Source organism: Aegilops tauschii, chromosome 4 (assembly GCF_002575655.3).
Source record: "Aegilops tauschii subsp. strangulata cultivar AL8/78 chromosome 4, Aet v6.0, whole genome shotgun sequence".
Lineage (NCBI taxonomy): Eukaryota > Viridiplantae > Streptophyta > Magnoliopsida > Poales > Poaceae > Aegilops > Aegilops tauschii.
In genome coordinates, this window is record NC_053038.3 from 85,425,164 (window position 1) to 85,452,261 (window position 27,098).

Genomic DNA, 27,098 nt, shown 5'->3' on the forward strand with positions numbered 1-27,098 from the left:
ACACGCTCACGCTCAGGAATGAGGCAATTATTTGGACATAAAAGAATGCCCAACAAGTTTGGGAGCAAACAAGATTGGATAGGTGGCACTTCCTTCACAGAAAGGCACACTGGACAGAAATGAAGATTAATTTTTGGGGGATTATTCTTGGGCTAGGATAGGAAATTTTGGGCATATTTGAGCAACATATGACCCAAATAAATTATGAGAATTATTTGGGAATTTATGGATGCACAGAAATATAGGTTGCTTCAAAACCTAGGGCATATAGGATTATTCCTTTAATAGAAAAAGGAATATTCCTGAGGAAAAGAAATTAGGGTTTGGTCAATCAGTGAAGTGACATGATCTTAGCAAGGTTTTGAGAATGATGAGCCACTTGGGAGAGGAAATGAAGATGATTTCCCAGGTGGCAAGGCCACAGAACCACTCCAAAAAGGAAAACAGAGCAAAAACCAATAAATCAAAAAGAAAAAGAAACGGGACAAAATCCAGGCTGTTACAATGATGGTTGGAAGCAAATGCCAAGTTCATGCCGAAAGATCGTTAATAACAATACCAACTTGCGAACGACAAGGTAGTACAAGTACCAATACCAAACTAACTTATAATCTTTTAAGTCCTGGCCCTAGTGTTCGTCTGGTAGAAAATCTTGCAAAGGACCAGATCCCGCTCCTTCTCTTGCTCCAGGTCCTCGAGGTGGTACTGGTGCATCACCCAATTGGTCCTCTGCTCATCGAAGTTCTTGTTGGTGTGTAGCACCAGAACCTTTTTGCTGCCCGTCTGCCAGCCGTTGACCATCACCGGCAAGGTATTGCCGGTCTTGTGGCACATCGCGTGCATACCGCACTCCCACTGTATCTTTCGACGCGTCCACATGCCCCTTTTGAATGCCCTAGAATTGTGCTGGAAGAAATGCTTGCTTAGGTCACTCAGTGTGATACCTGCTGTATTGTTGAATACAGGTTTTAGTGTACGTAGTTGGCATTTTCATAACATCTTTGGCATGTTGCAGTCACTTGTTTCACTTTTTATTGACTGTCAAGCTGTAATTGCTTCACTAGGTCTGTGTCTAAAAAGAAAGTAGAGCTATAAACAAAGGAATATGTTTGTGCAAGTACACGGCCGATCGGTGTCTTACCTGGAAGTTTCTCAGGATGGGTGTAGCATATTCCGTGCTCGCTGTCGATAGTTGGTATGAACAAATCGATGAGAGGGTGAGATCTCGCGCTGTTAGCACTCACTTTGGCCTCAAGGTGCTCGATCAGCTCCTAATCCGCGGGATCGAACTTGACGCCAGCCAGCAGCACCGGCCAATCCTTCTTGGACTTGCATCGGTTAATTCCAGTTATATGGTACCTAATGTATGATCAATCGACTGTTTTAAGTGAATGATGAAAGATTTCGATAGATAAGTGGTACTCCAAATCTGAAGTCCACAATACCCGAACACGCCCGTGGGATTCTTGTGTCACCTCACGCACAGCGTGTTGTCACGTCAATTCAATGTGAGGACATGATGAATAATTTGACCGACGTATACTAGTACTGCTACTATACTACTTACTAGTCGTATTTAGTGTCACATTTTAACCATAGGTTTAACTAACAAAATGTCAATGCATGTCATCAGAAATTATTCCATTGGAAACAATGTTCAAATACGAATAAAACGATATAATTTTTTGTGACATCCAATAACATTTAGTTAGTGAAATTTATGGTCAAAATTTGACACAAATTACGAAGGGGACCAATAAACCAGGAGGGAGGTAGTAGTACGAGTAGCGCAATATACAGTATAGAGGACTAGTACAAATTTAGAAATGAAGTAAGAAGTTACAAGGCTGTGCGACAGACTTTGTAGGCTACATGACTAATACATAATATAATTCCCATTGGACAACACTTTCACCAACAAGTACGCACTTGAAGCCTAATTGATATATATATATATATATATATATATATGGCTTCTGCACAGCATCTCCATCATCTTTATCAGTACATCCTACGCAGGTGAGTTAGGATGCACTTGATCCCAGTAAGGTATCTATCCTTCAAAACAGAGGAGTGCTTCAAACTAACAACAGTACATAATATCCAACAAAAGAGGGTCCTGCTACAGCAGCAGGATACATGGATCAGTCTAGATATCAGTACGAATCAAGTTGTGCATATTTGTTGTTGGCATGAACCACATCGCCGCATGTCGGGTTTGCAAAAGCCATCCATCGCATGGAAGCTTGATAACTTTTACATAGTGAAGATTATCTAGCAACAAGCTGTGTCGATGAATCACTGGATATGGTGATTTATGAAACCCATAGTATGATGTGTAAACACAGTTCCCCCTGGCGAATGGAAGTTGCATAGCGCGGTAATCATCGCCGGTGATATGATCGATGATTGGTTGGATGATCGGATAATTGAGCCCGAGGAACATGGAGTGGTTGCCGAGGCTATAAACCCGCCTCCAGTTGAATACGCCTGGCCCAACGGAGCTGGGACATTTCTCGAACACGAAGCAGCCATCGCCATCACTGTCACAAACGCCCCAGGCATTGTACTGCATGTGGTTTGATGTAATGGTTTGGTCAATTTGGTATGTGCAAATGAGCATCAAATGACCGCCGTCAGCTGAACGGGCGATAAACCACCACCCATTAGCTGGTATGATTCCAAGTCCTGGAATCATGAAGGCTAGTGCATTTGCGTCTGCTGCAACAATTCAAATTGGAGACCAAGAGGACAAAAATAAACAATCATGTTCAGAGTATGTGTGGAATTAAGATTATTATAACAGTGACACATATCATAGACAGAGAATTGCAATGCCGTGGTCATAATCATACCCCAAGTTAAAAAAATAAGCCAATGGCTTTCATATTCTAGCAATATGTCATGGTTCAAACATCATGTAACAATGAGAGGAAAACAGCTATGACAGGGCCTAATTATATTCTACCATGGCACTTACTACTGTTCTCATATCAACTCTAAGCAATAACATGCGTTGTTATAAAAATCTTGGAAATGAGAGTAACATATATCAATCATGAGGTTATACTCATAATATCTATTCTAACAATCATTAGATGCCAATTGTTCTCATATCAACTCTAACAACAACATGTGTGGTCATAAAAATCTAGGAAATGAGAGGAACATATAGCAATGATGTAGTTGTAGACATACTATCTATTCTAAATTTGTAACAATGAATAGGCAGTCGTATTCATAAGGTAAAGATGAGATGAGATAGACCAATTACATGACGATAGATTCCACCAGTATAGGCAGCGAATCTGTGCGTCGACCGCGTAAACGATGCCATCATGCACTATAGCATTAGACAGAAATGTTGGCTGAAGAGGATTGACGATGAGCCATAACCATGTATGGCGACCGGATTCCAGAAAGACTAATCCCATGCTGAACAAGGCAATGAGCTTGTAATCCATGTAGTCTTCTGATGGTTTGGGCACTTTGTAGATTACAACCTTCAGCAAACAAAGGTCGAGCCAAAAGCTCGACGCGTATCGTGCGTAGTAGGCAAGAGTGTCCAGCGGACCACGAGGCTCGATGGCGGCTGTATCCAATGATGGAAGGGTGATCTCTTGCTGGGTGTAGATATCCATGAGACCCCACGGACTACTGGAATGGTGGATGAGGACGATCCAGTTGGCCTTCATGCCCGCCCAGTAGTGGACGCGCATGAAGGACAGGTGGACGGGCACTGGTAGCATGTTGAGGGGCACCACGGCAACCTCCGTAGGATCGTCAAGTCGGTGTTTAGGCCACCTGCGAGGATCGGGCATCAGCAAGCAGGGTGTCTTGAAAAGAGCCGGCCGGTTGCAGACGAATAGACTGTAAAAGACACCGAGCATGCGGCTAGACGGATGGTGCTGAGCAGGTCCATACGATTACAGATCTGCTCCAAGAGAACATCGGGGAGGGAATTCCAATCGCGGCTCTGCCTATCAGTCGGTTCTACCATAGGGTTTTTTAGAGCGCTGAGTGATTGGGGTTTTCGGTGCCTGCGAGCCAGCGGGGAAGTGGATTCGGGCGGGCGAGCGAAGAAGATGGCGTGTGTGGCCGAGCAGTGAGCGGGGGGATATGGTACGCGTGAGCTGCGAAGGAAGATGGCGCGGGAGGGCAAGCAGTGGGCGGGGGGGGGGATGGTGTGCGGCCGACGATGGGGAAGAGAGGAGGAAGAAGAGTGAAAGACGGGGAAGAAAGTGCATTAAATCTCAATTCTACTAGTACTACTACCAGGATATACCGTCCTTCGAAGTGTAAATAGTTACGCCGATGACATGTGGGTCTACCTTAAGAGGGCCCATATGTCAGTTAATGGAGGAGAGAGGTGTGTAGGCGTATTTGCGGAAGCGTGCTCCACTGGCAAACATGATGGCAGTACTGGGTAAGGCTGATTTAGTTACACCAACATGCTGGTTCAGCTTATTAATTAAGTGTCCCATCTGCTGCAACATGTATTGTCACTTCACCGTGAAGACTAGTTGAATAGTTCTCTCTGACAGAGATGGGGAATAATGGATCGCAAAGACTTCCTATCTATAGTATCCCTATGCCTGTACGCCCTGTCCAACAAGATGAAACATTCGCCAAGGCACCCGGCGCCAATAATGTAGGAGTACTAGTACTACTCCTACCTCCTTTCATAGGGCTCAATTAAAAAGTCTCATCAACCAAGGTAGATGATGAGGAATAATTTTTGTAGTTTGCAAAAACACTCAATTAATGCACTCGTTTTCCTCACAAAATTATGTTTACCAATGCATTAATTTTGTGTCAAACTTGGACCATCTACTCCCTCCATCCAGGTGAATAAGTCATCTTTGGTTGTGCACCGTGACCAAGGAGGGAAAAACAAGAGAACTTAATGTTTATTTGCTACTCCCTCTGTTCCTAAATATACTCCCTCCGTCTAGGTGTAGGCGGAGGGGAAAACGAGAGAACTTAATATTTTTTTGCTAGTTACTAGCATTGCATGCAATGAATTAACCACTTCATGTCATGTTTGAAATTCTCAAGCCATTGAAAGCATCCACGGCCCACATCTCTTATTGGTTGATATGTCACGAAACAAGAAACGAGGAAGGAGTTAATGTACCATGCCTAAGTGTTTTGGGATTATTCGGTTTTCGGAAGATGACTTACACACCTAGACGGAGGGAGTAAGTCTTTTTAAGCATTCAAATGGAATACAACATACGGATGTATGTAGACGTAGTTTAGAGTGTAGATTCACTCATTTTGCTCCGTACGTAGTCACTTGTTGAAATCTCTAGAAAGACAAATATTTGGGAATAGAGGGAGTAATTAATAGCATTGCATGCAATGAACTAACCACTGCATGTCATGTTTGGTAGTCTCGAGGCATTGAAAACATGCACGCCCACATCTCTTATTGGTTGATATGTCAAGAAACGAGCTAGGATTTAATGCACCGCGCCTAAGTGTTTTGGGATTATTTGGTTTCCGTAAAGTGACTTATACACCTATATCGAGGGAGTATTTAACTAATAAAATGATAATGCATTTCACCAAAAATCATATCACTGGATTCGTGTTTGAACATAGTTTTTAATGGTATAGTTTTTTATGACATGCATTGACACTTTATTAGTTAAATTTACGGTCAAAATTTTACACTAAGTACGAAGGGGACCATTAAACTAAGACGGAGGCTTATATACAGGTCAATAAAAAATCTTCAACCAATGTAGTAGTAAATGATGAGTGCCCGAAGATTTTTTTTCCGAAAGTACTCAATAATGGACTCGTTTCCTCAAGAAAATTGTGTTTACGAACGTATTAATTTGAATGCATGTGTGAGGAACAAATGACTAGAACTTTTACACGCATTGGTGAGTTTATCTCTTAATTATTGCATGCAACGTTTTAATGAAGCTTGAAATATGAACATGTCAATGGGAGGGAGTAAAAGCCTCATGCATGCATGCATGCAACATGCAACACTCACACGCACACATGGACGCACGCAACACTCACGCACCCATGCGGCACACAACACACAATGCAACACACACGCTCACGCTTAAGTGCTCAACCTACTCCCTACGTCCGTGAAAGACTGTTCATTTAGATATTTACACATTGACCAGGGCATAATTAATGCCCAAAAGTAGCACACTTATGTGTGCATGCGACCATTGAGAGAAGAAGATTAAATGAAGGTTGTTGCATGCTGTAATTAAGGATAGACATGTAGCCTATAGCTAGGGCACAAGTTGGTGCATTAGTCAATCAATATCGATTTGGATTAAAGGCTAAATGCTGGAAGTGTAGATGTACACTCTTTGTTGGAAGACCAAGGGAGTACACGTGCATGCACTCACATACACAGCCAGCGTGGTTCGCGCGCAAGGGTTGGACTCCTGTCGCGCCTGTGTAAAGTTTTGTTTAACTGATTGCTTTGCTCTACCAACTAACAGGTGGGACCCAGAAACCAGGTGACAATTTAACCAGTCAACAAAGTGCCACGTCGACTATGTGGTCGGTCAGTAGGGTGCAATACGGTGCTCTACGATGAGCTAGTGACTGTAAAGAGCGTATTGTTACATACGTTGACCGCCAGTGTATTTTTCTCGTTCCAAGTTAAGCCATATTAACCGGAAAGGACGCAGTATGGACTAGTACTAGTACTGCTTTGATGTGTGTCGTCAACTCGCCGAACGAGGAGAAGCTTGCTTACTACGCCTCTCCCTCGCCCACGCGCGCGGTGGCTCGCAGGACGAGGAGAGGATTTTGACTACAACGCCCACTCCCTCTCCCTCTCCCTCGCCCTCGCCCTTGGAGTGGACATGCAGCAGTTCAATCGGTGTCAGATTGCCAGAAGCATATTGTACTTTAGTATCATCATTGTTGGACCTTCCGAAGAGGCGAAGAGCCAAGTGCAAGGTTCACACAAGTACGAACTATTGAACCTCCCGAAGAGGCAAAGAGCCAAGTGCAAGGTTTTATAGGAGTTGTCGTCCTAGTAGGAGTATACTACAACTATAGCGAACGATGCTACTGTATGATGCCGCCACGTCTCCTATATCCAAAGCTGCGCCACCTTTTTTCTCAAAGAGCGTGTTGGAGCCCGTGCAACAACCACACAAGTTGCACGTACACATAACACATTTACTAGTAATAAATTCTAAAGGAGAAATTCTAGTATGCCACACAAGTTCATCTCCAATTCATGTGATAAATTTGTGCACGACTAGTCTACATATATTCACAGCACTACCGTTTACAATTTACCATACTCCACTTACATGTTATAGATGGGCTACATGTCCTCCTCCAGGTTCAAGTCCCAGGTGTTCTTCATGGATGGCACGATCCATAGTATAGATGGGCTACATGTCCTCCTCCAGGTTCAAGTCCCAGGTGTTCTTCATGGATAGCACGATCCATAGCGGTGGGCAACGTGAATCATTGTCGCAGCTTTCTAGTTCGGTTCCACACGATGGAGACTCATCCAAGCTGAAGCGGCATAAATCAGGGATGGAGTGTCCCAGCATGTCGTTCATCCGGCGGTGCGCACTGAAGACACAACCATGCTTCATGAATGGCAGGCTTCGGTGTCATGCACGGAAGGTGGCATCCACTTCACAATGGGGTAGTTGTCCCCAGTGAAAAGCGAGTACTCTCCAAGAGTGTTCCTCGGCACCCACGTAGCATCACGGGGGTCGAACTCGGGGCCGTTCATCTGGTACACGCGGCATTTCTAATCTGGACACATGGTGACGTACATAGTCAAGGTCCATGCATAATAATGTTGTGCTCAAATATGGCGGTCAGTAATACTGTGTAGCAAATAGTACTACTCAGGTATAGAGGAAGTGAACCAACCGGCTTATTATATATAGCCACTCTTGGCTACATAGATGACATAGTAAGACATGGAAAACAAAATTGGTGGGAGCTAGTGGGTTCAAGTCTTCAAGGGCCTAGCTAGCTATAAGCGTCCACAAAGGTAAAAAGTGCTCCTACTAGTACTAGTAAGTAGTACAACAATGAAAGAGAAGGCAAGAGGGTTAAAAAATATAATAATAAATGGAATACCTGGGTAGATGGTGACGGTCGGATCGTGGTAGATTGTGTGACCATGTTGCACATCAGTGGTACCATGGGTAACGACTGCTAAGATAGTTGATCCCAATATGCCAAAGTCAGCTACAAAGTTCCAGGTTAGACCGAATTGCGGATGCAAATGCACATTCAGGATCGGCGATCTTATTTTGATTGGGGGATGATTGGTCCCTGCAAAATAATGGAGTACCGTTAGGGATGCAAATGATGGTTTGTGCATTCTGTTTGTAATCTCCCGTACCGTAGGATGACAACCAGATGAAACAAGTCCCCTGGCTTGTCACCACGAAGATGCGGACTAGATGGAACACGGTGTCTTCGAACGTGTAGGGGTACAAATCTACCACAGCCAACATGCGCCAGCCTCTGCCCTATCTGTCGTTACTGCCTCTTGTATTGATGGCAATCCTTATGTCGAACACCGCGATAAGATAGTAATCGTCATAGCCGCGTCGCTTTGTCGGCGGGTCCGCAGTTGCTATCTTCTTCAATCTCATGTAGGCATCATCATACGTATTCAGGCCCAGCCAGTCCAGAAGGCTGATCCCAATGGTGGAGAAGGGGTCTACGGGAACGGCCACACTGCTGTGGATGTTGTGCAAAATGATGGTGGTATCCGTCCTGAAGTATGCTAGCCAATCTTCGTTGGCACCGACCCAGACCTATATATATAAGACGGTGGGCAGCGGAGAAATTACGGGATGGAAAAAGGAATAACTAAGTACTACACAATCGAACTCCATGACTGACCTGCTCATCGGACAAAATTCGACTACCTCTCAACGTCGGCAACTCTAGCAGAGTCAACGTGCAACCATGTCCAGGGAGCGGTGGACTGTTCGAAGGATTGTCCCATAGATGAACCTTCTCCTCGAGGACGCATGGAAGACCAACAAGCATGGCCTTTTCCCAAGCCTGTTAAAGCACCGTCTTGAAAATGTTGGTGCAGGAAGCACCGAATCTTGCGGCGGTGAGGACGTCGGAGCGGCGTGCGATTTCTCCCAGAGGATCGCCGTCCAAGGTCACCCAGCCCCGACGAGGAGGAGAACCGCCTGGCGAATCCATGGGAGCAGCGATGAACTGCCTTCTCTTCGGGGGGGAGGGGAACTAGCGAGGAGGAGATAAGAGCGTAGTAACCGCATGGCCTCTTCCCTCCAACTGTAGCTCCTCGATCGTTCCTTAGCGAAGGGATGAGGCTATTATTTACTACATACTCATACTGTAGCAGTACTAGTACTACTTTCTCGACTAGTAGTGCGATGTACTGTACTTCTAGTATAGTGCACCAGTTTTGAACTCTTTAATCTCAGGGCCAAGGAGCCACAGTTGGAAGTGGAGGGTACTACTGTTCTCTAGAACCATCGCTGTACTATCAATCCAGGGAAAGTACACCTGTGTAGTGGGTACTCTCGGTGCTCTATTCAAGCGCGTAGCTGGCCTACTCAGCCGCTCCTCTCACGCACACACTAGCAGTCTGTTTATCAGTGACAGTTACTGTAGGGGCAGAACATTTGAGTTATTTGATACAGCGAGAGTAGGCTTTTCGCTTCCATTTGTGGAGGTGTACTGGATCTCATCGAACTTTGTTAGTAGTTCCTCCTTTATGAATGAGATGAGGCAAAGCTTTTGCCTCCGTTTCAAAACAAAAAAATCACGTCAAGAGGAATTTCTTTTATAGAACTGATAATGGAGTGAAGTCCATGCGTGCAACGCCACAAGCTACAGAGTAGTAGAGTACTAGCACTTTACATACAGAGCCATATTGCGCAGTCCCCAATGCCACGCCAGGCTTTTCTGGCTCCTTGGGCTTAATTGGGAGGCGCTAGTTTAAATACGCTACTAGCTAATGAGGAAGCTGCAAGCAAGGTGCGGCTAGGGCGAGCACGCGAGCCATGAGATGATGGGAAGAAAAACCCGTTCACGTGGCTGGGATATCCAGTGCACCCAGATTGTGGTGCGACACACCTGTTCGACTTCAAAACTCAAACTACGAGTGTACAATATTGGCTCGCAACAAAGTTACTATTTTAAAAAAGGCCACCGTGCGTTCGGCCGGGATCGAACCCACAAAACGAGGTACACTCTCCCGCAGCCACTAGTAGTACTCGTTGGAGTACAATGCAACCTAGAATCGCCTTTTGTCGCTAGTACATTGTTCCTTACAAGAAACCACAAATAATGCCAAGAAACCACTAATAATGCCAAGAAACTACTACCACTTGCATACGTGGTAGACTTAAGATAAGACTACCTTATCAACCATTGTACATGCCCTTACCAACCAGCCCTACCAAGAAACGACTACTCTACAAAGTGTCATTATATGCACGTTTCAACCCATGTCGCCCCTTAAGTCAACGCCTTCTATTCGACTGGCAAGTTAGGCGTTATGACTGGTGGGACCTACATGTCAGTCTGCACAAAAATCCCCGAGTGACCTCCTACCTCCGGCCCGTCCACCTAGTCATTCTCGGCCATGGGACGCAGCTACCACCGCCGGCAGAAGGCGACGTCAAAACTGCGGGCGGTGCGGAGCCCATCTTGCGGCAGCCCGGATGCCAGCTCCGTCCGGTGCTCACGGTCACTAGCTAGCCAAGATAGCACACACCTTGCTGGATGCATCCAGCTGCTTGTCTGCAAGGTTTGCTAGCTAGATTGGCACGGTGGTGCAGCGGCTTGCTCGCGCGCGCCGCGCTAAGGCCAGCCATCTTTCTCGAGCGAAGGCTAGCGGGGAGGCTTGCTCGCGCGTGAGTCTCGCTCGGGCCAGCCTGCCAACCTGTGCGGAGGCCAGCGCGGCGTCCGGCTCGTCCGGCGGAGCGGCGGCCAACTCGCTCATCACCGGCGCCACCGGCGAACACGCATCAGTACTGTTTGAAGTAATGTTTAGGAAAAATAATGATTTGAGGGGGAATAATAGGATAGAAGGTCAGATGTGGCTCCCTCGTGTCAATGGTCAAACAAAATGTGTTGGTTTAAGCTGCCTTGTTAGCATGGATGTGTGGGCCAACCCTGTCATAAACGGGTTTAAACGAGCCTAATCGGCACTAGGTAGTAGTTTTGGCGCGGATTAAGAAATTTTGGGTATGTTTTTGCTATTTTTTGTACAATAGTTTCTTCCTAGGGCTAGTTGAAAGTGGTAGTTTTTTGTTAAATACTCTACGTACTGTAAGTAGGAGTGAAAGTTAAGCTTTGGAAGCCAATAAGCAAGGCTAGTTACATAGTGCCTATGTGTAGGTGATTGAAACTAAATATCAACCATGAGTGACTAATATCTTGATGGAAAGCTCGAAACTATGGAAATACTAGCATTTTTTGCATGGTTGGAAATACTAGCAATGTTCATGTGCGTTGCAATGGATCATAATTAGAATAATACTTATTCCCAAACTTGATACGAAACACTCTAATTTTGGTATACATATATCACTAGAGATATATTATGTTTCAATCAGAATATATTCCTTGGGTTGTTTTGGTGAGGTGAGGGAGGGATGTGATTAGTTTTAAGATACTAATTATGGGTTTTTTCTGCAAATTGGTAGAGAAGTGGGAGGTTGGTGAGAAAATGCAACAAGTTACCTCACAGTCGTTAGATGTAGATCTAATGGTCAGAAATGACGGATGGCAGACACACCATCATCACCAACTTAGTCTTCTATAGGAGTACTAGCAAGATGCCCGTGATTGCACGGAATATCAAGATGCATTTTTTATAAAACACTTGTTGTGATTGACCCATGCGGGAGTAATCCCATATGTAAAAACTTATGATATCTCGAGAAAGAGGAGATAAGGTGAAAAGGAGTGGGGCGTGGTGGTGATTGGTGGTGGGACTGAGCGGAGGCATGGGGATGGACGACGCCGGCAGCGACCACCATGCCAGTTTGTTCAAGAGGCTTCCTTTTTTAATTGCTCAAAAATCAGGTTGTTGGAGATAAGGATGAACGAGGGAAGGCCTTGTCTGCAAATGTGGAGAGAGGTGCGGGTATCTTTTAGTTTACTTTCTATCCGTCAGATATAGATCGGACGGTCTATATTGCAAGATGGCACGCATACCATCATCACCAACTCGGTTTTTTTAAGAGAAGAAATATAACTATGGTGATACAAACGTATTATCGATACTTGTTTCCGTAAACCAGGATCTACATTCTATTCAAGGGCTCAGCATGTGGGGCCTTAGCACAATGACTTCTCGACTGTGTAAAACCAAGGTTTTCCCGTTGCCGATAAGGAGGGGGTGACAGCGGCGCGCTTTCGGCTTGCTCTAGTCCTAGTAGTCATACTAGGTGGTCTACGCACGTGTAGATTTATTCTATTTCTTGTCTCGTGTTCGCCGTACTGCCACGACTATTGATGAATAGACAGTAAGTTATTCACGGGGAAACCCTTGTTGAGCGTGTTTGAGAGAGAGAGAGAGAGACAGTGTGCGTGGGTGATATGTGTAGGGACTGAGGCAATGATAAGTGATTCTTTGTGTCTATGTGTGTGGAGGATAGAGAGAGGTATGTACATGGGGCTTTGTGTTGTGTAACGTGGAGACACATAGAAATAATCTGAGAGTGAGTGTGTGAGATACACACGCGGACATGGGGAGAGATGTGTGAGTTAGGGAGATGGAGAATTTTGGTGTGCATCTGAGCTAGAGAGAGGGGGATATATAGATACCTAGAGCTGGAGAGAATATGCAAGGGTGTGTGTCTTAAAAGAAGGATCCAGATAGATGGGTATTTGTGCGTGTCTGTGTGTGTTTGTGCGCATGTTTGTGTGTGAGAGGGAGTGAGTGTATGTGGAGTAGAGAGACCACTAATGATGTAAACCTAGTATAAGGGAAGGGGGAATGGTGTGACATGTGTGTCAAAGAGAGACAACGGCATGTGTAGTAGCGGGATAGCATGGGTGCGGGCGGGGAGCAGACTATTTGGAAGAGGCATCGAGTGTGTGTGGGAGAGGGGTGTGAGAGCAAGAGAGAGAGAGAGAGGGAGGGAGAGAGAGAGAGAGAGCTAGCGACAGAGAGAGAGAGAGAGGAAGAGAGGAGGGTGAGAGGGGTCGTTTGTGTGCAGAACTGGCGTATAGATAGGGAGACAATGTTGATGTTGTTCAAAATTGGCCCATGTACGGACACGCAAGGGAAGCGAGTCATCGTGTGTGTGATAGGGACTTCATGAGAGATCTAGAATAGATGGTGTAGAGAACAACGCGCGAGATTGAGAATGATGATACATTAGGGAGCTATGGAAAGAGTCACTACATATATGTATACAGGGAAGGAGCTGGGGCGGGTCCGCATGTGGGAGAGATAGAAAGAGGAGAGTGGTGCACAAGGAGACAAAGTGTGCTTGTTTGCAGTGGGGGTGGTGTGTGAGGTGAGTGTGCGAGAACCACATAACTAGGGAGATAGACGTTTGGGGGCAACGTTTTGTGTGTATGGGAAAGATACACTCTACATAGTGCGTGTGCTTGGGAAAGAGGGATGCCGGGAGACCTAGAGAGTGGGGGAAGAGATGTGTGCATTCCTGAGAGACAAAGTGTTAGAGACCTATATTGGGGTCCGGACTTTTGAAGAGAGGAGGGTGTTAATGTGCTCGTGTGTTCGTGTCTGGGGGAGAGAACGACTTGTGTGTGGGGGGCGATGGGAGGGGGGTGGCTTTAGATAGAGAGTGGGGTGTCTATATTTGATGGACTTTAGCGTAACTGAGATATATATGGTCAATAGTATGTGCACTCATGGTTGATCAATGTGTTTCACAGTTCGGACTATGAGATAAAGATAGTTTTGAACAAACGTGATATACCTTGATGCACCAGAATTACAAACCTAAGATTGGAATTTTGGAATTCGACTCCATCATTAGCTTTTGTAATTCATTTAAACGGAGGTACATTTTTTAAGCCAGGATTTCATGATTTCAAATTCATATATCAAACCTAGAGATATACACATACAGGCATGTTCAAACTTTATAATCATCCACTTTATTCATACACATACACATTTTTGCTTTTGTCATCATATTTAGGATAAACACATTTGGAATTTCATTTGAATTGGACCGTATGATGGTATTTTCTTGTACTAGCTCAGTGATCCATATTTGAATTGAATGGACAATCTAGGTTTCGAGTTGGAGACATTGGTTTTCAAAACTTGCACTTTTTTGCATGCAAAACAAATAAATTCTTGGCCATGATATCATAGTCGGCCGTACAAGAGCAGAACACTTATAATTTCACGCGCCAAAAGCTTTCAAACTTCCGCTCACATCGAAATATCTTGCGCCCAAAAGTTTAGCCCCGCGATATTCCTGTTTTACCCCTGCCACATGAACGGAAAAGGGCTGCTTTGGTAACTCCATTGGTTTCCCCTCTTTGCCCCCAACATTCTTCCCCAGAGCCGCACCCCGACCCCCCCAACCATGGCAAGCCACCGAATCTAGTCCTCCGCCACAGCGGTGGACCTCACACCCCGTCGGATCAACCTTCTGCACCTTGGAACCCCCAACTGCCAACTCACCACTTCACCGGAGCCGCTCCAGCCGCTGGTGTCGGTGTACAAAAAATAGGGGCACGCTTTTTTACCCCTTTACCTGTGCACGGGCAGTCAGAGCCACTCCCACGACAACACCAAGCAGAACAGGGGAGGTGAGCCAAGGTAAGACCGAAGCCCAAGACAATCAAAGCAACTCCAAGGCCAAGACCACAAAGAGCAGAGGGACGAAGCAGGTTCCCCCGGCAAGACCCTTGCCGGGCGGCCTAAGCGGCCCCGGCAAGACCCTTGCCGAGACAGCTCGCCCCACACCAACAGAGCGAGCCACCCTTGAGCCCACAGCCCCCAGCGCCATCATCAACGTGGGGCTAGGGCTCGGGAAGGCACCTCTGTGGTGGCATGCAGATCTTTGTGAAGACATATTCAAGATCAGATGAGGATTAGAAGACGACGATTCTCGGCAAGATCCCTGCCGAGGAAGGCCACCAGACCCCCGGCAAGGTCCTTGCCAGGGATGACAGCACGCCACGACAAGACCCTTGCCGGGCCACCCAGCAAGGCCCTCGCCAAGGACGCCAGCGGGGCCACTGCCGAATCCGCGCCGGACAACCTTCCACCACCATTCACATGGTGCTGCCAGCCCAACCAGCTGGGCGGGCACCTGCGTGGCAACATGCAGCTCCCAGGCCAACTCATCGAGCGCCTGCGTGGCGGCATGCAGATCTTCGTGAAGGCTCCGCCACCACTCCACCTCAGCTGCCTGGCTGCCTATATGGCACCACACACCTCACTAGCCAGGGCGCATGTCAAGGCGAGGAGGAGCGGCGACGGACGGGACGGGCCTCGCCCCCGTCCCCAATAAAGCAAGGGGACACATAAGCTACGCATTAAATGCATCTTGTCCTGTAATACGAGCGATAAGCTCAGAGCACTGTATGCCTTTCCACCTCCTGTGTGTCACTGTGGCAGCCCCTTTCAACTATAAAAGGAGGCCCATGGCATACTGGAGAAGGATTCGGCTCTTTCGAACCATGCACTGACCACAGCTAGTTCGAGAGCTCAAGAACTCTCGGAAATACACCCACCAAAGCAGGACTAGGGTTTTACGCATCCTCGCGGCCCGAACCTGGGCAAACGAACCTTGTGCTGTCTAAGCCCTGCTCTCCTCGCAACCCTGCGCCCCGGCAACCGCAGTAGGGATTCTTGTGATCCCATAGGTGTCGTTCCACACTGACATCTTTGGCGCGCCAAGTAGGGGGCGCAATTGTGAGAATCTGGTCTAGTAGTTAGCCTAGCAGTTCTTCATCGCTTTCGGTTTCTGAGAAGAAGGCGCCCGGAGGAACGACGCCAGCTCGGCAACAGAAAAGCTAAGTCATTCAGAGCCTTGGGTTATTTCCTTTTACACTTAAGGTTATCGTCCTCGAGGATCTTGCCTATGTATGGGAAACCTGCACGCAAAGCCCCCCCCCCCCCCCCCCCCCGCAATTGGCAACGCCCTTGTTCTGTTTCGAGTCCGCTCAACAGCTCAAAGCGGCCGCGTCGAGAGTGGCGGGGTAGCCTTCCACACCTGGCAACGCTCCTGACTCTGACTCGAGTCAAACTCGACAGTTCGGGCGGCCGCGCTAAGGGCGGTAAGGTGGTTTGCCCGGCAGCAAGCACACCCGGCAGGCCAATGGGGATCAGTCCCCAAGACGCCGCCCTGGGTTTACGCGCCGGCAAAGCCTACCCAGTTATGTAGGGCGGACATACAAGGAAAAATCAAACAGGAAAATAACATTCATAATACCAAAAGTGCTGCAGAGTTATATTACATCAAATTGTTGCTGCGGTTCTAACACGAGATAGCAATTGTCTTGGTTGTGAACCTGCAGCGGCGATAAAGAATGGGATGCCTAATCCCGGCGCTGGCCCTCCACCCTCTAAATTCCGCCGACTCGGCTGATGATGGGCTTGATGCGCTCCATGAGCGGTGCGAGGTCAATACCCTCCGGCAAGCTCTCCAGCGCGGCATCGAAGTCGAGCTCGGGGTACCGGTGCGCCACCTTGGTGAGAACCTTGGTCATGGATCCCTGGCAAAACCTCAGAGACTCGTCGGCCAGTGAGGCCGCCCGGTTGGCGTGGAGCCGCTCCAGAGCACCGACGACCTTTTCGAAGAACATGGTCAGGCTGCAATTGGCGCTCGCGCTCCGCTCCGGGACGTACCTCACATCCGGCATCCCCATGATGGCCAGCTACGCGGCGGCCTGGTTGGCGACGGTGGCAAGGCAATCGAGCCAACGGTTCTCGCCCACCACGTGATCCGTCAAGTTGAGGCCCTCGTTGTCCCGCAACTGCTTCTCGGCCTCCAGCTCCTTGGCCAGGGTCCCCTCTCAGGTCTTGGCCTCCTCAAGCGCCTTCTCGAGACCCTCCAGCTTCAGCTTGAGGTCCTTGATGGAGTTGTTGGCCTCGGAGAGCTCCCCAGCCTTGCTGACGACCGCGCCCTGCGCCTCTGTCAGGGCACTATTGAGCGTGTCCTTCTCCTGGGACAGCTTCAGGGCCTGCTCCTTTAGCCCGTCGCGCTCCGTCTCCAGCTCCTCCACCTTGCCGGCGTAGACCTGGGCTTGGGCATTGAGTGCCTCTTGGTGCCTCTGCTCCAGCTCACTGGTCCGCTGCAAGACAAGCTTCTCCACCTCTGCTTCCTTGTCGCGAAGCATGGCGGCAAGCTTTCCCTCGCGCGCAGCATGGTCCTCCTCCTGGGAGTTCAGCGTGGCCTCGTGCTAGGTCCGGGAAGCTTCAGCGGCCACGGCCAAGTTCCTCGCCGTCTCTTGAGCTTTCTCGACGTCGGCGAGCTTCATGGTGAGCTCCACGTCGCGCTTGGCCAGCTCGCCCTGAGCGGCCTTGAGCTCCTTGTGGGCCTCGCGGAACCAGTCTTGCGTCTCGGCAACGCGCTCCTGGAGGTCCGCCTCCGCCTTCTCCACCATCGCCCTCCTGTACTTGGCTTTGTCCAGACGGGCGCGGTGGAGCGCCTGGAGCTTCCGGAAGCTGGCGCCGATGGCGTGGAGGAGCCGCTCTTCCTGCGAACCATCGCCGCCAACGATCGGCTCGTCGACGACTTCGAGCCCGGCAGTTGCAAGCACTTCATCGTCGAACACCTCCCCATCCACGGGTGTCCTGGTGCTCGACACGCCTGGAAGGTGGACGAACAAGTTGTCGCTCACCCTCAGGTACTTGCCGAAGCCGGAAGCAGCAGAAGAGGAAGGCTGGTCGCCAGCCACCTCCTCCTCCTCCTCCTCGGCGGCGGCCCCGCTGGCCCCTTCGGCAGGCCCCTTGCCGGCCTCCCCGGAAGGCCCCTTGCCGGCTTCCCCGGCAGGCCCCTTGGTGGCCTCCTCGACAGCGCCCCTGGCGGCCTCCTCGGCGGCGATCTTCTCGGCGTCTGCCTCGGCAGCCTTGGCGACGCCCTCGATGACGGCGTCCATGTCCTCTAGGTTCACCGAGGAGGAATCTGGACGCCGAAAAAGGGGGTGAGGGAAGGCCAGGACCAAGGGCCAGAAGGAAAAGGAAGCAGGGATGAACGGCGAACGGTTTACCTGTGCCAGTACACGGCTGGGAAACGGAAGTCCCCTCCCCGCGAACATTCGGCGTCGAGGCAAAGCCGCCGGCGCCCAAGTCCTCCTCCTCCATGTGCGTGGGCCCGGTGCCTGGCGCCCTCGCCGGGGACGCCCCTCGGGGCGGCATGGTCGTCGGGGGTGGCGTGTTGGGAGTAGCCCTCTGTGGCTCCTCCTACTGCTGCTCTCCTCCTGCATACCCGGCAAAGTCAGCACCAAAAGTGTCGTGCCCCAAACACATGTCGACAGGGGGAAGAGTGATGAACTTACGCTAGGGGCTCTGTCGGGGGCTGCTGTCCAGGCTGCTCAACACCACCAATGGCGCCCCCGAAGTACCAATTAGGGGCTGGCCACCTGTCGAGACCTTGGCCCTCTTCACCCTCTGGGCCAGCGTCTCCACATCCCTACAAAAATGAAGACAAGTTAAGACGAGCAACGCAGATTGAGGAGGCAGAGATAACGGAAAAGAACCAGATACTTACTCGTCGTCCGCCTCCTCCTCTGTTGTTTTCCTCTTCCTCCTCGGGCTGAGGGATCCATAATCAAAAGTGACCCCCGTGTCGACGTCCGCCGGAGGAGGAGAAGGAGGTGGCGTCCGGACACGCGTAGACGGAGAAGGGACGGCCGTCTTATTCTTCACCGCGACCTTCGCCGGCTTCTTCGCCGCCGCGGCCCTCGTGTGGCGCCCGGACCTCAACAAGGTCAGATGTGACTGCGCAGCCCTGCCAGGCCGGACCGGCTCGCCGGAACTGGCCCGCCGCAGGACTCGCCCTCTCCCCACAACCGGCGTCGGGCCTGTGGTCTCGACCTCCTCCTCCAACGACTCGCCGGTCACATCTTCAACCAGAGGAGCCTCGGTGCCCGCGCTGCTGGCGCCCCCGGCGGCCGCCGCCCACCGGGCGAGCTCCTCCGCCTCCGCGGCCGTCGCGGCCTTGTCCTCCACACCGCCGGCGCTCCTGGCCTTCCTGGCAAGGTGTGCCTCCTTCGCCCTGGTGGCGATGTAGTCCAGCTCCGCCTGGGTGGTGTCCTGGACAAGCAGCCGCTCGGCATCAGCGTTAACATACCCCCTCATGCAGGGTGTTAAAGAAATTCCGCACTTAGGCGTCCTCCGGCTCCTTCCAGCTCGGGTCGGGGCCGTGCGCATTGCAGTCCGGCATCATGGCAATGATCTCGGACCGACGCGACTTGTTGCACAACGGGACCACCCCCGTCGGCAGCTTGAACAGAGGCCCCTTGAGGACCTTGCCGGCCTTCGCGGCGGCCCTCGCGACCTTGCCAGTCCGCTCGACCTCGCCGTCGCGGCCCACGTCGAGCTGGAAGATCCGCTGGCTGAAAAGGGCGTGTCCCATCACTGTGAAGTTGTGGTCGAGGCCGGGGCGAAGCCGCATGATGTCGGCGGGGTTCGTGAAGAGCCAGGCTGGCCTCCCCTTGTTATGCAGAGGAGCGATCTGGCGACGGATGAAGGCCGCCCCGATCATCTCAAGGGTGAGCCCGGCCTGGGTAAGCCAGAGAATCCTGGTGGTGGCAACCGTGATCTTTCCCTCGTCGGCGTCGACGTCGACGTCGCTCCAATCGCTTCCGCGAACCGGCGGCGCCCGGCGAACTCTGCAGAACACCGGCGGGTCCTTCTCTTCGATCCAGCACCACCAGCCCCGCCATTCTTCCCACCTCTCCTTCATGGCGCCGTCCGGGTACGCTCCCTTGGATTTTGGGATCCAGGCGATGCACCCCGAGATGGCACCTCCCATCTGGATCCGAGGGAAGAAGTAATGGCGGAAGAGCGCCGTGTTGGGGTGCACCCCAGCACGGCCTTCGCAGAGGTGCGCGAAAAGGGCCATGCATGCCACCGCATTCGGAGTAAAATCCAGGAGGCGAAAGCCGAAGGTGTGCATAATGTCGCTGAAGAAGACGGAGAAGGGAGGACAGAGCCCACAAGAAAAATAATCAACAAAGAAGGGGTGCTGATTTGGGGCAGCCTCGGCGCAGTAGGCGGGGATGACACGCGTGGCCGGATGCCCTGAATTCTCCTCCCTTCCCCCGTCTTCACTCCCCACAAGGGCATGAAGGAGTCCCGAAGCTCGAACACGTCGACTGTCGAGGGGAAGAAGGCGGACTGCATCCGCTGCACCGCCAGCGCACTTTCCGGCGGCTCTGCGGCTCCGGCATCCTTAGCCATTCCCTTGCCCTTGGTGGATTTTGGCGCCATGACGGCTGGGGGAGGAGGGCGGGACCGAGGGCGGTGGGGGCACAACGGCGGCAAGCAGGAAGGAAGCTTGAAGAAGAAGAGGGAGGCAGGCGGAGGTCTCCGAGATTGGGGTTGCGCGGAGGGTAAAAGGAATAGTGCGCCCGTGGTTATACCTTTTTATGGGGAAGCCACGGGGCGCGCTGCCCATTTACTACGATGTGACGCATGCGTGTGGAATCCACCCCACGCATGCCGCCCACGTCACGGATGCCCCTCCACGCCGTGCCGCGCGCGCGGGTCGTGGGAAGCGGAGCGCGCGAAGAGTCTTACCACGGTAAAAACCGCCCCACCTGCCCGCGCACCGTTTTGGGCCTGGTCCAACAACGTGTCGCGCTTATGTGTGGCCCAGGCCTGGGGGCTCCTGTCGGTGTACAAAAATAGGGGCACGCTTTTTTACCCCTTTACGTGTGCACGGGCAGTCGGAGCCGCGCCCACGACCACACCAAGCAGAACAGGGGAGGTGAGCCAAGGTAAGACCGAAGCCCAAGACAATCAAAGCAACGCCAAGGCCAAGACCACAAAGAGCAGAGGGACGAAGCAGGTTCCCCCGGCAAGACCCTTGTCGGGCGGCCTCAGCGGCCCCGGCAAGACCCTTGCCAGGACAGCTCGCCCCACACCAACAGAGCGAGCCACCCTTGAGCCCACGGCCCCCAGCGCCATCATCAACGTGGGGCCAGGGCTCGGGAAGGCACCTCTGTGGTGGCATGCAGATCTTTGTGAAGACATATTCAAGATTAGATGAGGATTAGAAGACGACGATTCTCGGCAAGATCCCTGCCGAGGAAGGCCACCAGACCCCCAGCAAGGTCCTTGCCGGGGACGGCAGCAGGCCACGGCAAGACCCTTGCCGGGCCACCCGGCAAGGCCCTCGCCAACGACGCCAGTGGGGCCACTGCCAAACCCGCGCCGGACAAGCTTCCACCACCGTTCACATGCAGCTGCCAGCCCAACCAGCTGGGCAGGCACCTGAATGGCAACATGCAGCTCCCAGGTCAACTCATCGAGTGCCTGCCTGGTGGCATGCAGATCTTCGTGAAGGCTCCGCCACCGCTCCACCTCAGCTGCCTGGCTGCCTACATGGCACCATGCACCTCAGTGGCCAGGGCACGTGTCAAGGCAAGGAGGAGCGGCGACGGACGGGACGGGCCTCGCCCCCGTCCCCAAAAAAGCAAGGGACACCTAAGCTACGCATTAAATGCGTCTTGTCCTGTAATACGAGCGATAAGCTCAGAGCATTGTACGCCTTTCCACCTCCTGTGTGTCACCGTGGCAGCCCCTTTCAACTATAAAAGGAGGCTCATGGCATACTGGAGAAGGATTCGGCTCTATCGAACCATGCACTGACCACAGCTAGTTCGAGAGCTCAAGAACTCTCAGACATACACCCACCAAAGCAGGACTAGTGTTTTACGCATCCTCGCAGCCCGAACCTTGGTAAACGAACCTTGTGCTGTCTACTAGCCCTGCTCTCCTCGCAACCCTGCGCCCCGGCAACCGTAGTAGGGATTCTTGTGATCCCATAGGTGTCGTTCCACACCAACAGCTGGCTTATCCACCGCTCCAGATCTCCTTGACCGCCATCATGGTCCACCGCACCGGATCTGCTTAACCGGTGCCCTCGTCCACCACAGTGTAGGCCCTTCACTGACTCCCTCGTCTGCCCCGTTGCTGGCCCTTCATACAAGCCCTCGTCTGCCACAACAGATCCGCCTCACCGAAAGCACTGTACACCGCGCCCACCGAAGCCTTCGTCCACTTCACCGGACCCGCTCCACGGACGCCATATTCAACCCCACCGGCCCTGCTTTACTGACGCCGCAGCCTCATCAAGTTATTTCGATTTGTACTCCTTCGGTTTTTCTCTTCATTATCATGCAACTATTCACTTACCACAGATGAGCTTTCTTGTATGTCGACAGGCGCCGCAACCGAAGCACCGGAGCCGCTTCAGCAACGGCGACAGCCAGCCCAAACTCAACCGCAACACGAGCACCATCGATGATCCTTAGCTATCAAGTGTGACAACGATACCCATACGCCGCCAAGAATTAGGTACTATTATCCAACAGCCGGCGCCTACGTTCACTTTCTTAGCATAAGCACCACACCTTTGAATTTCTTCAGGGCAACATTCAATTTTCATGAGACGCGTTATCTGCTTGCACCTGTAGGGCCATAGTTCTGGCAGTGAACATGTTACATGTGCTAAATTACAAACCAGTGCACATATAGTTACAATGCTTTAGTTTTGTCCTAAGTATTACTGTACTTCCTAGATATCACTGCCTACTATTTTACTTCTTGCATGTTATATTTATGATAATGGTGTTGTTCTGATGCCACCTATTGGTTCCATCATACTACTTCATGTTCTCTATGCTTAATTACACATCAGCAAACTAGCATGTGGTTCCGCTGCTTTTTGTTCGTTTTACCCTACATTTTTTGATGCTAGCTATTACATTATTGCTCCGAGCCTCTGTTCATTACTTTTTTGTGTGTTCTTGATCTTCCCAAGTTGCATGACTAATTTGATGCTTCTATTAATTATGGAGATGCCAACCCCATCAAGCAAAATATTGGTCCTTTTGGGGCTGGCACCTCGAACAAGCATAAAAATAGAGTGAAGCACATACATTATCGTGTAAGCACACACCCTTCTTTCATTAGTTTAGATGAACTGGTGATGATCAATTCAAACCAGTGCATGCGATTAAAATTAAATTTACCTAAATAGAGGGTGCAGAATAAACTACAACAACTAGATTTGCAACCACGGGATGCTGACGATATCTTCAAAGAACATTGCAACAGCACCAAGGCTTCACAACAACATATGGTAAGCCAGTGTGTTTTAGTACATGTGAAATGTAATGCGTGTGGGCTGCTTTCTTGGCTTGTGCCCTCAACCTGTAATCCAACAGAATTACAAATAGTTCAGTTGTCTTCTTTGCTGTATTGCTTGATTTGAATGCTTCTTTTTTACTTGTTAGGCTATACCTGAGTTGGCCAATATGTCAGCAGTGCCTGCTGTACTATCGTAAAGAAATGCATGCCTAGTTCATTGTAGTCCTTAACTTTTCCTCTGAACTTCATCAGTCATCACAAGACTATCCTCGTACTTTATATGAGGCCACACTGATAAGTGCCTTCTCGGATTATTTCAACTCCTTACATGCCTTGGCAACTTAAATACAGCGGTGGTCAACTCCCTTTCAACTAGGGATGCCAACGAGGGCCCGTTTAATCCCGATTAAAGTCCACTAGTGGTATGATAGTTCGAAAGAGTTTTTGTTTTTTGAGGAAAATGAACTAGGGAGCTAGCAAAAACTAACTAGATGGGACTGGCAGTTGTCATTTATTTGCCACTTACATCCCTAGTTTCATCTTACCATTTTAATTTCTTTTCGGCTGATGCTTCTTCGAACCATTTAAATATAACTTACCATGCTCGGCAATAATTCGCATGTCGGTTACCATGTAAGCTTACTCCCTGGATCATGCGATAACTATCTCTTACTTATGTCTAGCAAAAACATTCTAGGATGCCGTTCACACTAGGACACAATGTACAACCCCAGAATCTATTTGTGGAAGCAGTGCGCCATCCATGTTACCAGATGGTAGCAGTTCCAAGGCAACACCGCCGGAGAGCAGTCTAAGCACAGATATTATAGTTCTTGAGGCTCTACTAGAGGCAGAAAGAGATGGTGTGGCTGCCATGAATGAGGTAATCTTGATCTTGAGGCTGGAAATTATGCAATTAGCTCCACGCATTATGCAAGCAACCCAAGAATTGGAGGAAGTAAGAATGTTGCATTTGAAGACGGAGGAGGTCCTACTGTTTCTGCTATCTGAAGCCCAGGGTAATCCCAGTTCTTCTTTAGATACTAGTTGAAATTGTCATTAGATTATTGTACTTGCATGTTGTGTCATGTCTCTGAATGGATAATTTTGTAAGACCCCCTATGTTGTCCATGTGTTGTAATGATCCGAATCTTTTAGGAGACGTAATCCTCAGTACTTGTATGATTGACATAAGGTGAACTGTTTTTCGTGGGAGCATATTGTATTGGATGAAATAACTGTTTGACTCAAAGTGTATCCTACCTACTGAATTCGAAGATCACATCATTTCTAAATCATAATCATAAATAAAGGTGGAATAAATCTTTGTCATGGTTTTGAAGAAATAAATAACAAAACGTAGAATTATCTATGGATATTCGTAATCGAATACAAATTGGATTTGAATTTAGTTGCCAGGGCCTAGGGCAAACGTGAATGCTAATTCTCCCAAGTTTTGAATGAAGTGGCTAAACACCCACTATCATTTGTTGGCTGCCCGAAGCAAGTGTTTCCGAGATGAAAATTACTGTCTACCCCTGCTATCGATAGGGGTAGACTAGTAACTTCAATTAGACATGACACGACCGCTTCTGAGCCCATTCAGACACGGTGGGCACCAAACGTTGGCGGCAAAACACATTTGTTTCAGGGTTGTCCGAAAGACATGTGTCTCTCCCTCCATTTCCCCATTCATACACGGTGGGCGGCAAAACAGACTCTCCTCTTCTGAAATCGATCTAGGCAATTATTTTAAATAGGGGCAGATGTGTAACTTCCCTCAGACATGACACAACCGCCCTACCTGTCAGCCCTGTTCATACACCATGGGTGCCAAACATGGGCGGCAAAACACCATCTCCACGCCCGATATCGCTACCGGCAAATATTTGGGAGATGCGAGATTACCGTCCTATTCCCAACCGACGTGATGTCCGAAATTTTAAACAGGGGATAAGTTTGTAACTTTCCCACATTTCAGACAAGCGCGTCTCAAAGTTTGAGATTCCCCCTCCCCCTCCATTTCCCCATTCACACACCATCGGCGCCACAACAACCTCCCCACTGCGGCCAGCCTCCTCCGTCCGCCACCCCGTCCTCCACCTTGCCGGAGCCGCTACCCCTACCCCATCCTCCACTGGAAGAGATGGACGTCTCTCATCCACGGCGCCGGACTAGGATCCTTTCATCGCGTCCTCTCGCTTCATCGGCGCCATCATCCACCTTGCCATTGCCGCTCCTACGACTGCCTCATCCACGGCAATTGGATTTATCCCCCGACTCGGCCATCTGCTATCTAAAGTCTTCTTCCCTGCCGCCGAAAGCCATCACACCCGCAGCACCCTCAACGTACCAGCAGGGGCCTACACGGCGTCGCAAGAGAGGTGGTACTCTTCCATATGTGCTTAAGTTATTGATCTCACCCGGAAAATAGGATCGTAAATTGTTTACTTTACTTTTCTTGTCTGTACCAAATCGTAGTGGCTAGTTGAAAACAAACATTGGTTGCGAAGTAGCTTTGTCCAGTTTGCACCTTAAGATCCGCCACGGCACAGTCACTATACTCGTAAACCTTATGGTTTTCCCCCTTTATATTCACTACCATTATCGTAGGTGCTTCGTGTCGTGCTAGCACTACTCCTCAAGACCTTAACCCATCAAGCTAAACAACATGCCACTCATAATTCCAAAGCTTAGGTGTTGAAATACGAATCTGATATGATGCTCATATTACTAAAATAGAGAATGTTTAATTGGTCACCTAATGTTCCTATATTCATTTCGAAAAGCATGTGCGCCACCCACTGGTCTAGCTAGTTTCACTTTGCTGATTTTACTCTTGATGCTTATGGTTTTCCCCTTTTATCTACTCTACCATGATCTGCGTAGGTGCTTTTTGTCGTACTAGCACTACTCCACCCTTCAAGCTAAACAACACAACACTCCAAATTCCAAAGCTTAGTTGTTCAAATATGATTGTGATATGATACTTATCTTAGTTAACAGACACATTTAATTGGTCAGCTAAAGGTCCCACTTGAGTTTCCAAATGCATGTCGCGACATATAGAGAGACAACAGAATTGCATTTCTTTGTCACTTGTTGACTGTACTTTCTTGTCCATACCAAATCTTAGTTGTAATTTCAAAGCAAACATCGGTTACTAACTACCCTTTGCGCGGTTTGCAGCTTCAGATCTGCCATCCCACTGCCACGGTCAACACTATACTCATCATGCTTACGGTTTCCCCATTTTATGATGACCACGGTCAGTCTACGTGGTTCGTGTCGTAATAGCATTGCTCCACCCATCGAGCTACACAAGCTTAGTTGTACAAATTCAAATCTGATATTATGCTGATATTAGTAAAACTGAGAGATGTTTATTTGGTCAGCTAAATGTTCCTACTTTAGTTTCGAAATGCATGTGAGCCACATATGGAGAGACCGGGAGGAATTGTATTTCTTCGTGTGCTCTGGTTCATCATGGGTGGGCAACCGACATTGTATAGAAAGACTTGTAATATCTTCAATCTGCTTGATCTTCTGCTCTTCTTTAAGATGATCCTCTTCTCTTCTTTAATAAGTATGTTTGTTGTTGGGAAGAGTAGCAGAGACATTTGCGGTCGACTGGTCAGGTCGATTTGTTCTCCCTTAGTATATTTTGAATCTGTCAGGTCATGTCGACTTGTTCTTCTTTACTATATGTGGAGGCTGTCATCAGCGAAGTATCATCACTTCTGGAGGTCTCATATTTTGAGTAGTAGGCCACATTATATTAATGCACACACCAAATTACAGCATG

The 27,098-nt window shown here is 49.5% G+C and overlaps 1 pseudogene; it reads right to left on the reverse strand.

The window, feature by feature from the left end:
• Positions 1–615: 615 nt before the first annotated feature.
• Positions 616–16,839, reverse strand: LOC120962411 (NAC domain-containing protein 75-like; annotated as a pseudogene).
• Between the last annotated feature and the right edge of the window lie 10,259 nt (positions 16,840–27,098).